The 14,616-nt window shown below is 39.2% G+C and overlaps 1 pseudogene; it reads left to right on the top strand.

The window, feature by feature from the left end:
* The first annotated feature begins 12,640 nt into the window (after nucleotides 1-12,640).
* Eno1-ps14 (enolase 1, pseudogene 14) lies at nucleotides 12,641-13,641 on the top strand (annotated as a pseudogene).
* Nucleotides 13,642-14,616: the final 975 nt, after the last annotated feature.

Below are 14,616 nucleotides of genomic sequence, written 5' to 3'. Positions count from 1 at the left end.
CCCCACCCCCACCCCCATTTCTGGGAGTCTTAGTAGGATCACCCTCCTAGATTCCCGTTGTCCTAGGTTTCTAGCTCTTCCCATACAAGTCCCACAATCCAGTTGCCTCTCCCAGTTCTCTCTCCTTCTGTCTTTTCCTACCTTATTCTTGTTGTTTTCTTCCCTAACCCCTTCCCCACCAGGTCTCCTCCTTATATCCACCTGGGATGTCTAATCTATTGAGATTAAAGCATTCCTCCTTGAGCCCTCGTTATTATCTTCACTGGCTCTATGAATTGTAGTATGGTTATCCTGTAATTTATGACAAATATCCACTTATAAGTGAGTACATATCATGTATGTCTTTCTGGATCTGGGTGATATGTTTTAATTACATCATTTGCCTGAAAGGTCAAGATGTCATTGTTTTTAATGGCTGCATAATACTCCATTGAGTAAATGTGCCGCATTTTCTTTATCCATTCTTCAGTTGAAGGATATCTAGGTTGTTTCTAGCTTCTGGTTATTACAAATAAAGCTGCTACGAACACAGTTGAGCACATATCCTTATGGTGTGGTGGAGCATCTTTTGGGCATATGCCCAGGAGTAGTATAGCTTGGTCTTGGGGTAATACTATTCCCAATTTTATGAGAAACTGACAAATTGATTTCCAAAGTAGTGAGACAACTTTGCACTCCCACTAGCAATGGAAAAGTGTCTCCCTTGCTCCACATTCTTACCAGCATGGGTTGTCATTTGAGTTTTTAATTTTAGCCATTCTGACAGGTATAAGATGGGATCTCAGAGTTGTTTTGATTTGCATTTCCCTGATGACTAAGGATGGTGAACATTTCTTAAAGTGCTTCTCGGCCATTAAAGATTCTTCTGTCAAGAATTCTCTATTCAGATTTGTGACCAGTTTTTTACTGGGTTGTTTTGTTTGTTGATGTCTAGTTTCTTGAGTTCTTTCTATATTTAGGATATCAGACTTCTGTCAGATGAAGAGTTGTTGAAAATCTTTTTCCATTCTGTAGGCTGTCATATAGTACTTTTGACAGTGTCCTTTGCCTTATAGAAACTTTTCAGTTCCTTGAGGTCTCATTTATTAATTGTTGATCTTAGTGCTTGAGCTGTTGGTGTTCTGGTAAGGAAGGTATTCCTGTGCCAATGTGTTCAAAGCTATTCCTCACTTTCTCTTCTATCGAATTTAGAGTATCTGCTTTTATGTTGAGGTCTTTGATCCACTTGGACTTGAGTTTTGTGTAGGTGACAGACATGGATCTATTTGCATTGTTCTATATGCAGACATCCAGCTAGACAAGCACAATTTGTTAAAGATGCATTCTTTTTTTCCATTGTCTAGTTTTGACTTTTTTTGTCAAAAATCAAGTGTCCATAGGTATATGGATTTATTTCTGTTTTTTAGTAATATTTCACTGATCAACCTGTATATTTTTATGTATCATGTAGATCTTGTTACTGTAGTACAGGTTGAGATCAGGAATGGCAATAACTTTAGAAGTTCTTTTATTGTACAGGATTGTTTTAGCTACACTGCACTTTTGTTTTTCCATATGGCGTTGAGTATTTTTCTTTCAAGTTCCATAGGGAATTGTGTTAGATCTGTAGATTACTTTTGGTAGGTGTTTTAAGTGTTAATCATGCCAATTCGTGAGCATGAGAAATCTTTCCATTTTTCTGATATCTTCTTCCATTTCTTTCTTCAAAGATTTGACCTTTTGTCATAGAGATCTTGCTTGGTTAAATATCATCAAGATATTCAATATTATTTGTGGCTATTATGAAGGGTTTTGTTTCTCTAATTTTTTTCTCAGCCTGTTTAATATTTCTTATATAGGTAGGCTACTGTTTTTTTAGTTAATTTTTTTTATCTCCAGCCACTTTGCTGAAGTTGTTTATCAGTTGTAGGAGTTCCCTGGGAGAATTTTTTTGAGGTCACTTATATATACTATCATATTATCTATGAATAGGTATACTTTGACTTCTTCCTTTCTAATTTGTATATCCTTAACATTCTTTAGTTGTCTTACTGCTCTAGCTATATTTTCAAGCCTTATATTGAACTAATACTTTAATTGAACAAAAAAAGATGGACAGCTTTGTCTTGTCCCTGATTTTAGTGGAATTGCTTTGAGGGTCACTCCATTTAATTTGATATTGGGTATTGGCTTCCTATATATTGCCTTTATTGTGTTTAGGTATATGTCTTGCATCCATGATCTCTCCAAGACTTTTATCATGAAGAGGTGTTGTATTTTGTTAAAGGCTTTTTCACCATCTAATGATCAAGTTTTTTTTTTTCTGTTTGTTTATATGGTGGATTATATTGATGGAATTTTGTATCTTGAACCATCCCTGCATCTCTGAAATGAAGACTACTTGATCATGGTGGATGATGTTTCTGATGTATACTTAGATTCAGTCTATGAGTATTTTATTCAGTATTTTTTCATTAATGTTCATATGGGAAATTGGTCAGAAAATCCCTTTCTTGATTGATTCTTTGCATAGTTAAATCGCCATGATTGTGACGTAATAAAATGAATTTGGCAGTGTTCCTTCTGTTTCTATTTTGTTCAGCAACTTGAGGAGTATTGGTATTGTCTCTTCTTTGAAGCTATGGTAGAACTCTCCAGTAAAACATCTGCCCCTGAGCTTTCTTTTAGTTGTAGGACTTGTAATGACTGCTTCCATTTCTTTAGGGGTTATAGATCTATTTAGATTATTTACCTGATTTTGATTTACCTCTGATAAGTGACATCTATTAAGGAAATCATCCATTTTGTTTAGATCATCCAAGTTTTTGATGATAGGTTTTTTGAAGTAAAACGTAATGATTCATTGGATTTCCTCTGTTTGTTGTTATGCCTCCTGTCATTTCTGATTTTGTTAATTTGAATATTCTTCCTCTACCTTTTAAGATTAGTTCCTGCCATCTAACCTTCTTGGGTGTGTTTGCTTCTTTTTGTTTTAGAGCTTTTAGGTTTGCTGTTAAGTCAATAGTATGAAATCTCACTAATTTCTTTATGAAGGCATTTAGTGCTTTGAAATTTTACTACTTTCATAGTGTCCCATCAGTTTATATATGTTGTGCCTTCATTTTTCATTGACTTCTAGAAAGTGTTTAATTTATTTCTTCCTTTACTCAGTGGTCATTGAGTCAAAAGTATTTTGGTTTCCCTGAGTTTGTAGACTTTCTGATGTTTCTGTTGTTATTGAAGACTAACTTTAATTGATGGTGGTCTAATAAGATTCAAGGGGTTATTTCAACTTTATTCTATCTGTTGAGTCTTTCTTTGTGACCAACTATATGGTCAACTTTGGAGAAGGTTTCATGTAGTGCTGAGAAGAAGGTATGTTCTTTTGCATTTGGGTGAAATAGTTTTCAAATATTTGTTATATCTACTGGATCCATAACCTTTGTTAGTTAGTTTCATTATTTTGTTTAATTTTGCCTTGATGACCTGTCCACTGGTGAGAGTATCATGTTGAAGTTAATACATGTAGTTCAATGAGTGATTTATCTTAAGTAATGTCTCTTTTACATATGTTGGGGTCCTTGCATCTGAGGCATAAATATTCAGAACTGACCCATTATCTTGGTGGATTTTTTTCCTTTGATTAGTATAAAATATACATCCCTAGATTTTCATTAATTTTGGTTGGAAATCTATTTTATTAGTTATTAGATGGATATTCCAACTTCTTGGGTCCATTTGCTTGAAAAATCTATTTTTACCCCTTTACTCTGAGAAAATGACTATCTTTGATGTTTAGGTATGTTTCTTGTATGCTACAAAATGGTGAACGGATCCTGTTTTTGCATCCATTCTGATAGTCGGTGTCTTTTTTTGGCAAATTTAGTCCATTTATATTGAGAGATATTAAAGACCAATGATTGTTAGTTCATGTTATTTTGATGTTGTTGTTGGTAGTGTGTGTGTGTGTGTGTGTGTGTGTGTGTGTGTGTGTGTGTGCGTGCGTATTTCCCTTCTTTTGGTTTTGCTGGTGTGATATAATTTATTTCTTGTGTTCCATTGGTGTAGTTAACCTCCTTAGGTTTGAACCTCCTTCTAGTGCCTTCTGTTGGGCTGGATTTGTTTATAGTTACTGTTTAATTTTGTCATATAATATCCTGTTTCTTCCATCTATGGTGATTGAAAGTTTTGCTAGACATAGTAGTTTAAGCTGGACTTTTGAGCTGGAAATCTCCTTCTTCTCTTTCTCCTTCTCCTTCTCCTCCTCTTCCTCCTCCTCCTCCTCTATTTCTATTATATTAGATTTCATCTATTCATAGTGTCATAGTGTCAGAAACATTTTAGATGTAACATCATCTTTGACTGATGCATCTATGTCTTCTATAGTCTCTTCTATACCTGAGATCTCTCTTCCATCTCTTAGATTCTGTTGCCGATGCTTGTGTCTATAGATTTTTGCTTTTATGTAGGTTTTCCATCTTTAGGGTTCCCCTCGGTTAATGCTTTCTTTATTGGCTCTATTTCCATTTTCAGTTTTTGAACAGTTTTATTCATTTCTTTCACCTGTCTGATTGTATTTTCTTGTATTTGTTTAGGGGATTTATTCGTTTTCTTTTTAAAGACCTCTACCATCTTTATAAGGTTGGATATAAGGCAATTTCCTTGTGCTTCTGCTGTGTTAGGATATGAAGAGCTTTCTGTAGTAGATACCTGGGCTTTGGTGGTGCTCTATTGCCCTAGCTCCTATAGAATATGTTCTTACATTGGCTTTAGCCATTTGTTTGTCCCTTGTGCCAGCAAGTCTCTGCGAATGCAGGAAAAGTTGTATGCTGGAAAATGGAGCTCAGGAGAAAGACTGCAGTTTACTGCTGTTGGGTGTGCTTTAGAGAGACTTGACAGGCAGGGGAATGGGGGTGAGTGGTGTCTTACCTGGTTGTCCCTGGTGCTGGCAGGCCTCCAGGAAAGCAGTCAGAGCTGTGAGGTGGAAAATGGAGAATAGGGGATACTTCTATTATTTTTAAGGTGAAGAGCTCAAGGTTCTTGAGGCTTCTGCATGACTTCCTGTAGTAGCCTCAAGCTGCCTCATCTCCTAGAAGAAAGCATAAGGACAAATTGCATGTACAGAAGGAGAAACAGAGGAGGCAACCTCACCATGCAGCAGCCTCTGCCTGCAATAACCATCCAGCAACCCTGACATGTGAAGGCAAAAGTTACTCCTGGGAGAAAGACACTAAACTTCCTCATGACCCAATCAACACAAGGCCCCATCCATGTCTCAGTCTCATTCTTCTGGGAATTGGGATATCAACACATGAACCTTTGGAGAAAATTATCAACCATAGTATGGTTCTCAAAATACATAAGGATCTCCAAAAAATAATGTCATACTTGTTAGAAGGAACCTCAATAGTTTTTGCAAAGAACCTCAAGTTGGAGCAGTGGTGGTCTGAAAGTCTTAGTGTATGTTGTGTATGACATGTGAGGTTCAGCATAGAAATCCAAACTGGCAATGTGAACCCAAAAGTCTTTGTTGTAAATTTATTCTATGTTGTAAATATTATTTTGTCTTCTATTACTTTCTGTTGTTTTTAAAGTTCTACTTTACAGAGACGGAATACCTCTTTGCAACCTTCACACAGAGAAAGGACCACACAATAATCTTCAGATTGTTTCATTTTCATGTAAGCGCATCTGCCAATGGTGTGGGAGCTAAAGCGATGAGCATCAAGTCCACACTGCATCCCTACACAAACTGCAATCCTAATCTGACATTCTTCTGTTGATATGGATTCCTGGCAGTTACATGTTGACAATAATAGCAGTCTCAGCATAGTAGGATCCTGGTTGTCACAGCACAGGGAAGAGCCACTAGTTGTTAGGATCACCCATACTAAATGTTATGTGATGGTGAAATGAAATTTTTTGTGTTTATCCCTAAACATCCAGTGGTTTCTCTAATATCAAAACAATTTTATCACACACACACACACACACACACACACACACACACACACACACATACACACAGGGGTTTTGAGACAGGATTATGCTGGAAATCACTCTGTAGATCAGGCTGGCCTTGAACTTATAGGGATCTACATGCCTCTGTCTCCTAAATGCTGAGAGCAAAGGTAAGCACCACCACTACCCAGCTTATCACAGATATTTAAAGGTCCATGAGAGGACAATTAGTTTGGCGAAATTTCCAATAGTGTGAGGATGGTAAAATGGAGAGAAAGAAAATCCCCATTAATTACGTTTTAGAGGACAGCAGCAGTGACTCCACAGGGTTTCGTGATTTATTTATTCATCATTTATTAATTTAACTCCAGAGCACAATATGCATGCAAACTATTCTGCTGGGGTACATGGTAAATATAAAAATAAGATGCCATTTTATATCAAAGTCGAACTGTAGTAGAATTACATAAATTACAACAATAATTTAAAGTAAATGATTAATTATAAATATGTGTCATTGTATACATTTATCAAAATATTATTTTAATGTGCTTCTCAACTAACTTCTTAATGCTAAGCTTATCATCTGAGAATATATGACTTCAGATAATTTAAAGCTTATATTTCATGTCTTTCTAAGAATTTATCTTATCCTCCTATTAATTTCATCTATTAACAAACATATCAAATTGTTTAATATCTATCTATGTAATCTTTGAGGAACATAAGCATTACCATATATCATCATAGGTCTGTAGTTTATACCAGATCTATTTTATACCTGGGAAGAAAAATTATTAGAAAGAGAAAATTCATTAAGAAATTAATTTATTTGTTGAACATATATTATAAATTGAAATTATATTAATTAATTCTGCATTGCTGTGATAGAGTGTCTAACATAAGCAACTGAAGAAAAGGAAAGATTGATTTTGTCTTTTGGCTTCAGAAGGGTCATTCTTGTTCACTAGGTCACATACCCTTGGGAAGAATATCAAGGCAGTGGGAAAATGGAGGGCAAGACTATTTGCCTCATAGTAGGCAGAGCTAAGAGGAAGATGAAGAAACCAGGTATAACCTTCAAAAGCAGGGCCTAGTGACTTACTTGCCACTTTCTAAAGCTTCTAAAACTTCTCAAAAGATAACCACCACTTGGGAATCAAACACATGAGAATTTGTGGGGGACATTACTCATTTGATGCACAACAGATGTTTCTGATCTTGATTTGCAGGTAAAAAGACTGAGACTTTATCCAAGTCAAATGTATATTAATAGCCTTAGAAAATCACATTGAAATCTAAGCCAATGACTGAGAGCCAGAACAGACCAGTGTAGATTCATTATGCAGATCAAATTTGGAACAATTACTTTAAGGCGATTTTTAGAAGGTGTTTCAGATAGGATCCTGGACATTTGCTGAACAAGGAAACGAAGGCAGATGTAGTTATCACTAACCAGGTCTGTCATTCAACAGACCTACAAGATCTTTCTGGGAGAACAGTGTCTCCTCTTATTATTCTGGGTACCACCAGCCTGTCTGTAAGCTTCTCAGGCTTTCTCCCCAAAAAGCAGGCTGCTGGAAAGAGTGTGTTTGGGAAGGTAGGAACTATTCTGCTTGTGTCTTTTCATCTTCATGCCATGGAGCTAGTGGCAAATGGTGTGAGGCCATGTGGAAGAGTCTGCTTTTCTATGCCAAAGCAAGGAGCAGCAGCTCATGGTTTGTCACTCCTGATGGTGCCCTGAAGTCTGTAGACTCCTGAAATGTTGGGGCTTATATATGCTTATAGAAAAGGTACAGGGCCTAGGTCCTGACTCTTTTCTTAATATCCTTATGTCTGTGATTGAGGAAAGCTGAGTAGAGTGGGAGGTACTCTCAATCTATTCACAAAACTTAATTAAACCTTTGCAAATTGGAAGGCTCTCTTAGTAGATTTTTGTCTCACACTATTCTAATCACAGAATGAGAATCTGAATCTCAGGCAGGGGCATATCCATTTGATGTTTGGGTTATACATAGGAAAACTGAATAGTTTAGAGTGTGAAGAAACCGCCATGTTCCTACCTAGTCACTAAACTTTTGGTGACACAGTATATGGAATTAAGAGTGAATTGAGGTGGTGCCGAAAGATTCCACCTAACATTTGCAGGGGAATTATGAAAAGTCACAACACAGCCAACTCCACTAGCCTCCAGGATGTTATCAAACCACTGTAGATTCACATGTATGTGAATATATTTTTAAGAGAATATAACAAGAAAGCCTGTGAGACTCAACAGGAATGAGAGCGCCATCCTGTAACTACCATGACATCACTGATGTTCAGCATGGTAGGAGGCACCACAATCTGTACACAATGACACACCCCATTTCCTGAAATTATGTTTCTTTTCACTTAAGTCTCAGCAGGAAAGGGAATTCACTACAACTGCTTTAAACAAAGAGAATTGTGTGAAGGGATGGCTGCCAAAATGTAGGTAGGATTCAGGATGCAAAAACATTATGTGGAGACTAGCCACAGGGAAAAGTTATTGCATTCCCTGTGATATTAACTGAAGGAATACAGGAAGAACAGAGTATCTTTAGAGACACATGGGAGATGGGACAGTAGGGTAAAGGTCACACAGTAGGAACAACAGCCACAGAGGGAAGTCAGAGATCAGTGGGAGAGAGGAAAGCACATCCTAGTCATGCTCTTTAGTCTCCATCTCCTGTTCATAGTCTCATTGGCTAATTACAACCAGTAACCATCTGGAGAGGCAGCTTGGGTGAGAGAAGAGATCCACTGGACAGAAGAAAAAGTAGCAAATGAAGCTCTTGGAAGTTTGAGGAAGGAGTTGGCAGATGGCTGGTGTCTGGTATGTATCTGCTTTTACAGGAGGTTGAGATGGGTAAGTATTCACTAATACATATGTTTGAGACAAAGTGTTTTAGCAGGCATATTATCAGAAAAGATTGGCCTACAGGAAAACATAGCTGAGAAGTGTGTCTAAGCAAGGTCCATAGCTTGACCCAAGAGAGTAAGCTGCCCTGATATTTCTGAATAGTGCTGTAGTGGAGTCATGGCTAGGCTCTGACATAATGGAGAAGCACATGAAAGGCACCCTGTATGGCGGTCAAGCAAGGCTAGCTGGAGACACGATGTTTTCAAGGAACTCCTGGAGGAGATAAACCAGTTCTCTACAATCTGATGGCAGCCTTAAGAAATGCAAAAGGTCACTTAGAGAGCAAGTGCTTTCCATGCATGAGCCATTTGTAGGTTTTGGTTTATAGGCAGTTTCTACTTTTTAAGATATATGACCTCTTGCGTTTTCTCTTACTGGCTCACCATTCTTGTGTCTGTAATTGAGGAAAGCCAAGTAAAGTAGGAGATTCTTTGAATAGATTTATAAAATTTTGCAAGTTGAAAGGCTCTTCTAAAGGATCTTTTCTCATACTATTCTAACTATAAAATCAGAAGCTGAAATATAAAAAATTCATTTTGTCTGTAGAGTATCAATTTGAGGAAGATCCATAGTAACCCTTATCTGGATATTTCTGGCATGTCAACCATATCCTCTACAATGTAGCTGCAAGGATCCTTCTAAAGTACAAGTCCATAAAATAGGATGCTTGCTTATAAACTGTGTTGTGTCCCATTGCTCTCAGGAAATGGCCAATATTCTTACAGCTGCATCACCAATCTGGTCACTGTCTACTATTAGTCTTACCATTTTCCAGCCTCAGTGCTCCCTTTCCTCCCCATCCTTCCTCTTGCTTTCCATTCATGAGCCATCTTTAGGTTTTGGTTCAGAGGCATTTCCTACTCTTGCATTTTCTAAGGCTGACTTCAGATTGTAGAGAACTATTTTATCACCTCCAGGATTCCCTTGAAAACATCTTACATGAAAACTGCCCAATGTGTGGTACAAAATGAAGTGTGTGATCTTCTCATTAGTTTTTCTTTTAATCATCATAAAAGAAGTCTTATAAGTCATACTCCACTTTACAAGCAATGCATAACGATGAAGCCCAGCTCCCAATTGAGCAACCATCCTGGGAGTTCTCCATCTCTTACTGCAGGACCCAGAGGCTGTGCCTGAGATCGATAACATAGGGAGTCTTCTGGATAACTTCATGCAGCATGCAGGAGGCTACAGTGTTATGTTTGAGGAAGAGTTTATGAATACTTACATACACAAAAGAGGTCACAACATCAGGCCCCTGGATTATATTGATATTTTATTGTTACTGAATTTATAATCAGAAAATAAAATCATCCAATCATCAATCAGAGAAGAAAATACTTCTCTGTATGTAGTATGTAGTGAGAACCACTATCTCATATTAGAAACCATTTGGGGTCCTCAATTTAAAAAATTAAAAAAGATAAACATAAAACTTGTCTAAACTAAAGTAGATGTCAAGGACAGACAAAATAATCCATAATTAAGCACTGTTTGGTCAGTTGATGGCACAAGCTATGATGAAAAATGGGCCAGAATCAGAGAGGGTATGCAGCTGGGTTGGTGTCTTTGTAGAGAGATGGTCAGGAAAAGCTTCTTTGAAAACTAGAATTAGCTGTTCGGTGGGAGCATGCACCTTTAATTCCAACATTCTGGTGGCAGAGGCAAGCAGATCTTTGAGTTTGAGGCCAGCCTGGCAAACAAAGTGAATTCCAGGATAGCCAGGGCTACACAGAGAAACCCTTTCTCACCACCACACCCCACCCCAAGAATTAGCACAGATACCTGGTGGAAACTGGTGGAAATGAAGGAGAAGGCTATATAATATTTAGGGAAAGAGCATGCAAGGAAATGAACAGCAAGAAACAATACCCCAATACTAGGGGAAAAGAGAGGTCAACGTGTGTAAAGGATGGTTCTGATGGTCCTGTCCTGCAACTGGTTCTTGATCAATCAAAAGAGATACCAGTGACCAATGACTGAGGACGGGGCACACTTAGAGTTATGCAGAAGGACACAGGAAGAATTGGGGGAGGGAACTGGGGAAGGGGAAGGAGGCAGGAGATAAAGTCAACCAGCTATATGAATTTTCTGTTGGAGTGGTCAATGGCCTCTCTATCTGATTATGCCTGGAGTGGCAGGGGAGGTTTATGAGTGCCCAGTCATTGAGTTAGCAAAGGTATTTTAAGATTAACTGGTGTGTGTGTGTGTGTGTGTGTGTGTGTGTGTGTGTGTGTGTGTTGTTTTTGTTATCCATGGATCTAAGGGGTTCTGGGTGGGGCTGGAAATGCAGTCAGCCTGGAGCTTAAAGCAGGGTAGCAAAAACACTCACTATAAGTGGGTTCATGGTGTCACAAGCAGTACTGGTAGGAAACAAGGTCAAAAATATAGCCAGAGTTGAGGTGTCACAGGACTATGGAAGGACTCCAGGTGCTGTTGGATGGGAGGAAGTCACTGGAGGGATCAGAGCAAGTACCATGTTTTCAGAGGGACACTCCAGCATATACAGAATTGAAAGCAGAATGAGAACCACTAGATAGGCATTGTGTTGGTTTGGATGAGAAATGTCCCTGACAGTCTCAGATATTTCAATATTTGGTCTCCAGTTGGTGGTGCTTGTTTGGGAAGATGTAGGAGGTATGGCCTCATTGGGAAAAGTGTGTCACTGGAGGCAGAGTTTGAGAGTTTAAAAACCCATGACTTTTTAAAAATTCAGTCTCTCTGCTTTGTACTTGTAGTTCAAGGTGTAAACCCTCAACTTCCTGATGCAGCCACCAGGCTTGCTGTTTGCTATGCTTTCTGCCATGACAAACTCATTGCCTTCTAGAACTATAAACTCCTTCTATAAGCTGCTTTGGTCATTGTGGTGGTTTGAATAAAAATGACCCTCATAGACTCCTATATTTGAATGGTCAGCCACCAAGTAATGGAACTGTTGGAAAGAATTAGGAGGTGTGCCCTTCTTGGAGCAGGTGTGTCATTGTTTGAGAAGGTATATTACTAGGGATGCTGTGAGGTTTTAAAAGCCCATGGCAGGCCCAATCTCTCTCCCTCTGCCTGCTGCTTTCATATAAGGATGTAAAGCTCTTGGCTACTGCTCCAATGCCATGCCTGTCTTCTTTCCACTGTGATGATCATGGAGTAATCCTCTGAAAATGCAAGCAGCACCCAATTTAATCTTATCTTTATCTTATAGATTAGATGAGAGTATGAATGTAAGTAACAAGGGAGAGATAATCCAAGATTGGTGCCCTAAGCAAATGGGAAACAGGAGGAAATATTTTCTAAGTATAAATCTGAAAATAAAAGGAATTTATGCTGAGAATATAATTTTTTTTCTTAAAAGATGTTCAGTCTCAATAAAAAAATGGGAGAGGTACAATTAAAATGGAAGAGAAAATTAAACAGGCATGACATCAATGAAGGTATATGAAGGACTGGTAAATACATGGAAAAAATTAATAAAAGCATCTACAGCAATTTAATTGGAAGTATCATGAAATACAAATACATACCAAATACAAAAGCTCAAACATAACAGGCTAATTATTGCAAGTGTTAAAGAACCCATGGAGAATTTGAAAGCCTAATGCAACTGTTCATGGGACTGTAAAAGTCTATCACTTAGAAAATAATTTTGTGTCAGTATCGCTCTGGTACAGTGTCATGCTCATTTGTCTGTCCTTAACACTCTCTTTGGCGTCTACAGAACCCTCTTTCCTTCCTCTGCAGTGATCTGACTGCCAGAAGTTCACCATGTCTATTCTCAGGATCCATGCCAGAGAGATCTTTGACTCTCATGAAAACCCCACTGTTGAGGTGGATCTCTACATCACAAAAGGTCTCTTCTGAGCTGTGGTACCCATCAATGTATCCACTCGCATCTTTGAGGCCCTAGAACTCTGAGACAATGATAAGGCTCACTTTGTGGGGAAGGGTGTCTCAATGGCTGTTGAACACATCAAAAACACTATTGCAGGGCTTGGAGATTTAGCTCAGTGGTAGAGCGCTTGCCTAGCGAGCGCAAAGCCCTGGGTTCGGTCCTCAGCTCCGGAAAAAAAAACAAAACAAACAGAACAAAACAAAACAAAACAACAACAACAAAAAAAAGCACTATTGCACCTGCTCTGGTTAGCAAGAAACTGAATGTAGTGGAGCAAGAGAAGATTGACCAGTTGATGATCAAGGTGGATAGCACCGAGAATAAATCTAAATTTGGTGCAAACACCATCCTGGGAGTGTCACTGGCTGTCTACAAAGCTGGTGCTGTGGAGAAAGGGGTGCCCCTTTGCCGTCACAGTGTCGACTTGGCCAGCAATCCTGAAGTCATCTGCCAATCCCAGCTTTCAATGCGATCAATGGTGGTTCTCATGTTGGCCATGTAAGAGTTTATGATCCTGTCTGTGGGGACATCCTGTTTCCGGGAAGCCATGCACATTGGAGCAAAGGTTTACCACAACCTGAAGAATGTCGTCAAAGAGAAGTACAGGAAAGACGCCACCAATGTGGGTGACGAGGGCGGATTCGCACCTAACATCCCGGAGAACAAAGAAGCCCTGGAGCTGCTCAGGACTGAAATGGCAACGGCAAAGGCCGGCTCCACTGACCAGGTTGTCATCGGCATTGATGTGGCTGCCTCCGAGTTCTACAGGGCTGGCAAGTATGACCTTGTGGTGGGGCTCTGCACTGGGCATCAAGACTGGTGCCCTCGGCATGTCTTGAGTGCCTGGCCAAGTACAATCAGATCCTTAGAATGAAGGAAGAGCTGGGCAGCAAACCCAAGTTTGCGGGCAGGTCCTTCAGGAACCTGCTGGCCGAGTAAGACAGGGACTGGAGATCCCTGGAGCTACCAGAGCCTCTGTCCCTAATGCCACCCAGGTGGCTCAAGACCAGCCCAGTGCTTGCCCCTCCCATGTCACTGTTTCCTTAGATGTGCACCCCTAACCACCTGGAGCCCTGCTGGAGACCCCAGCTTTGTAATCATGTGATTGGTCTGAATCATTGTTTCTGTCACCTGACTTCCCAGCTAGTGTCCGGAGCCCTCAGAACTCTAGTGTAATCTCTAGGGTACCTACACCATCAAGACTCCCCCAGTGGTATACGCAGAAATAAAAGCCCCAGAAGCCCCCCCCAAAAAAAAAGAAAGAAAAGAAAATAATTTTGTGGTTTCTTAAAAGTTAAAAGCAACAAGCCGAAGTACATCAATTGCACTCTTATCTATTTGCCTAAGAGAAAGAAAAAGCTATGTCCACACTGAAATGTAAAGGATTGTGCTTATAGCAGCGTTATTCATGCTATACAAAACATAACCAAGACTGTCTTAGTGAATTTTTGTTTTTTGCCAATTTGCCACAAGTCAGAGTCATTTGAGGAAAAAGAATCTTAACTGAGAAAATGCTCCAACTAGATTCACATGGTAGGAGATATTTTCTTGATGAATGGTAGATGTGGGAGGGGCCTAGCCCACCATGGGTAGTACCACTACAGCTGCAAGTGGTTCTGGGTAGTATAAGAACACTGACTGAACAAGTCATGAGGAGCAAGCCAATAAGCAGCACTCCTCCATGACTTCTGCTTTAATTCCTGCTTCTATGTTCCTGTACTGGGATCCTTCCCTGAGTACTCTCAGGGATGGGGTGGTGACCTAAGAGTTTAATTGAAAACAACCTTTTTCTCTCCAAGTTGCTTTTAGTCATGGTATTTTTATCATAGCAATTGAAGTCCTAACTAAA

This window comes from Rattus norvegicus, chromosome 10, assembly GCF_021556685.1.
Source record: "Rattus norvegicus strain SHRSP/BbbUtx chromosome 10, alternate assembly SHRSP_T2T, whole genome shotgun sequence".
Classification (NCBI taxonomy): Eukaryota; Metazoa; Chordata; class Mammalia; order Rodentia; family Muridae; genus Rattus; species Rattus norvegicus.
Note: the sequence above shows the minus strand (reverse complement) of the source record. Positions and strands in the feature narration are given on the sequence as shown.